Source organism: Dipodomys spectabilis, unplaced genomic scaffold (genome assembly GCF_019054845.1).
Source record: "Dipodomys spectabilis isolate Male_0828 unplaced genomic scaffold, ASM1905484v1 ptg000185l, whole genome shotgun sequence".
Lineage (NCBI taxonomy): Eukaryota > Metazoa > Chordata > Mammalia > Rodentia > Heteromyidae > Dipodomys > Dipodomys spectabilis.
In genome coordinates this window covers 3797548-3801634 of record NW_024870862.1, presented here as the reverse complement: position 1 = coordinate 3801634, position 4087 = coordinate 3797548, and the positions used below count along the sequence as shown (strand labels likewise).

The 4087-nt window shown below is 33.4% G+C and overlaps 1 non-coding gene across 1 annotated transcript; it reads right to left on the bottom strand.

Moving 5' to 3' along the window:
* Nucleotides 1–3719: 3719 nt before the first annotated feature.
* On the bottom strand, nt 3720–3823 carry LOC122121165. Its single transcript, XR_006149902.1, has one exon. It is a non-coding gene; the product is annotated as a U6 spliceosomal RNA (small nuclear RNA).
* Nucleotides 3824–4087: the final 264 nt, after the last annotated feature.

Genomic DNA, 4087 nt, shown 5'->3' with positions numbered 1-4087 from the left:
CATGAGGTTGTAGTGAAAGCTCCAGTAACCAGAGTGGTTAAAACCATTTACTGAATTCTAAATTTTAAATCAAATCATTTTTAAGCTTTGATAATATCATTTATTGTCTCTTCAGAGCAATTAAGCTAAGACAAATACTACTTTTTAAACATTTCCCTCACATTGTAAAGAATATTAACATAGGTCAAAAAGAGACTAATTATTTCAAACTCATCATATTTGGTGATCTTAGTGTGAAGAATGTAGAGAGTAGAAGGTCCTTATACTCAATAAATAGTTTTGGTAAAATTAAATCATATATCTGGATTTCTAATTTGGAGGTTAATCACATGGAAACAGGAAAATAATAAAAAAATTACTTTGGGATCAACAGAAAAAGATATTTGTGCATGTACCACAGTTGCTTTATTAGTTTGTAGCTGAACACTGGACTTCGATTTATATCTTGGCTGTTGTGAATAATGTGAATAACAATGAACTACAGATATATTTATGAGTTACCCAGAAAGAAATAATCACACGATTGGTGGGTCAGATGATATTTCAATTTTGGATTTCTTTAGAAAAGTGCATACTACTTTCTACAATGAGAACACTAACATGTATTTTGACCAAGAGTGTAGAAAATTTCCTTTTCTCCACAGTCTCGCCAGCCAACATTATTACCTTTTGAGTTTTTTTAAAGGGCAGGTTTTTACTGTGCACAGTATCCCAGACTGGCCTTAGGCTAAAATCCTTTTACTCCAACCTCCAATCACTTGGAATTACCAGCCTTTGCCACCACACCTGGTTCCTTGGATATTTTTGATAAGAGTTATAATAGTTAAGAAGTAGTATCATAGTAATTTTGAATTGCATTTCTCTAATGACTTCTGCTCACAAAGCATTAAGCCAGCATAGAAGTTGTATTAAATACAAATTTGTAAATCCACAGGCGATTTTCAGGGCTTTTTGGAAAACATGTCTATTCAGAACTTTTGTCCATTTTTAATCAAGTTTCTTGTTAATCTCATCTTTAATCTCTTTATAGAAAATCAATAATTAATTCAAGGTAGTAGAAATGAAAAAATTAAGCAGCTCCTAACATTTTTAAATTTTTAATAAAGTGATATTGCTTTAATCATTTTCTGTTAATGCTTGAGACTATATAACTCAATTTACAAGGCTATATATATTTTATTTATTTTACTTTGATTGTTCTTTCCAAAGCCTACATGACTGATTTCACTTGGTTTCTTTCAGTCTCATGTAGTTCAGATTTCAACCTGAAGAATAAATGGAAGGAAGCAAACAAAAATATAGTTCCCCTCATTTGATGATGCCTCTACAAGAATGAGGAAAGTGTTCATCCTTCTAAGGACCTATGATAGAATATCAAAAAGAAAATTTATTCTTCTAGGTCTTCCTTATCTTTGCGATGTAACTTAAATGATGTAAAACACAATATACTGTTCAGATACTTTTATGTTTTATCAGTTTTGCACATTTTCATATGGATTTCACCTCAGTCTACAACATTCCTTCATCGTTCTGTCCCTGATATTTTTACACTATGACTACATAAGATTACCTGTTTGATTTACAGGATGAGAAGTTATCCACCTTTCTTCCTTGGAAGCAGAGCATGGTCAATAGATATTACTTCTGGTTGCTCACACTACATGTAATGGTTTCTGTACTACTTATCACATTCTATTTAGTATTTAAAAAAGAATGCTGGCTAAACTCAAAGCTCATTCATAGGTTTATGTTAAGTGTTTCACAAGTTTTATTTTCTTAATTCTTAAGATAACATTTGCTATAATGCTAATGTTATTACCAGTTTAGTGTTAGGAAAAATTGTAGTAAAAGACAGTAAGTGCATGGCCCAAAGACACACACAGTGAGGAAGGAAATGAGTCAAATTTTCCAAAAGTCTTTCAGCAATACCAAAAGTGGGTAAAATCTCTCCATTCTCTTACACTCTCAGTTCAATATTCATATTGTCCAAGAAATAATAGCATAGCAAATATTGCCCATAGTGATTGTTTTTTGTCACATTTTGTCTTCAACACAGACTGTGTTGGTGAAATTTGGTTATCATGCACAGAGCTGAGCTTACAAATTGAAGTCGGAAGACAGCCAAATTTCTTCTGTCCCACAGTTCCAGTTTCTTTTTTAAAAAGTACTAAAATTTTTAAATATCATCACTTACTATCTTTTAATCTCCAAACGAATTAAATTGGCATATAATCACTCCAAAAGTCTTTCAAATTAGGTGATGATAAAACAGGATCCCATGAAATAAAATTTCTTTATTTTTAAAATTATTCTAAAAGCCTTGTGCTGGCTGGTCACCCTTACAATCCTATCTAATCTGAATATTTGCTCAGGAGACTGAGATCTGTGGATAACACTTGGGAGTCAATCAGGCCCCCCCCCCAAAAAAAAATCTTCAATGAATTATTTTTCAAAATATTTAATTAACTAGCAAAGAGCCAGGAATTGAGATGTAGCTTATATAGTAGCTCACCAATCTAGATAGGAAAGGCCTAGCAAGACCTTGAATCCCTGATTTTAAACTCTGAGCACACCAATATACATACATGGCGTGTGTTCGCATGCATGCGCGTGTTTGCTTGCGCGCTGCTGCACTCACACACACACATTTATTCAAATTACCTTCATCTCAGTGTTCTGCATTAATTTCTTTGTTAACGATATTATATGGGTATAATAGAGGAAATAAACTCTTCCATCTCAGAACATTTTTGTGTTTTTATTCTAATAATATTGTGCAGAAGGGTCAGATTTACATAAAAAAGGAGAGTATTACATTTCCTAACAAGCATTTTTACCTCCTCCTTTATATTTTCCCTACAATCCCTTCCCTCCCACCTCCACAAGTACACTCCCCTCCCCCTTCCTTCCTCTGCCTAAATTGTAAAGTTCATTTTGCAACAGTGTCTTGTGCATCGCATTGTTACAATGGGTCAACCTGTATCCCTATTTGAGCATATTTTTCCCTTCCCCTCCCCAAATTAGAGAAGCATACATACAAGATGGAAGTGCACCAACTTCAAATACAGAGAAAACATGGGTTATGGCGTGGGGAGAAACATACAAAGAAACAAAAAAAAACGACATCACACATTATAAGTATGTTAGAAACAATAGAGAGAAACAAAAAACAACTTGTGTCCCTATCTTGGGGTTCAATTTCTTTAACATCATCTTATCTGGTTATATGCACATATCTTTTGAACTTTTCTGCTTATCCCAGACATATATTCGTTATTGAAAATAAGGGAAATCATGGGACCTATGATTCTTTAGACTTGGCTTACTTCACTCAATAAATTTTTTTCCAAGTCTTTCTATTTCCTAAGAAATTGGGCAATGTCATTCTTTCTGATGGAGGCATAGAATTCCATTTTGTATATATACCACATTTTCTTGATCCATTCATCTAATGAGATCATCTGGGTTGGTTCCATATCTTAGCTATCGTAAATAATGTTACAATAACCATAGTAGTGCTGGTAGTTTTAGTATGGTCTTGTTTATGATCATTTGGGTAAATCCCCAAAAGTGGGATTACTGTGTCATAGAGGAGTTTTATGTGGAGTCTTTTGAGAAACCTCCATACTGCTTTCCAAAGTAGTTGAACAAGTTTACACTCCCACCAAGAATGCAGTACGATTCCCTGTGGCCACATACCTTTCAACATCTGTTGTTGTAAAAATATGGGCTCCATGGATTTGCATGTCATCCTCGTGCAGGGGGCATGCTAATCTTCTTCGTATCGTTCCAATGTTAGTGTATGTGATGCTAACTTGAGCACAGAACATTTTTTATATATCAAGTATAATTTTTTTTATTTTATTAAACTAGACAATTCAACAGAAAGTAAGTTAAAAAGAATTGTGAAATTTTAGAATCATGTATTTCTTTATAAGCACACATTGAAGAATAAAATCAAGATAGACATGCCAAAAACAAAATAATTCCAGAAATTTGTAGTTCAAGAGATGTGTAAGAGGAGGAATTCAATTATTCTATACAAGGAACCTGTCAAAATGAACATTGCAGCAAGTGTTAAGGCTTG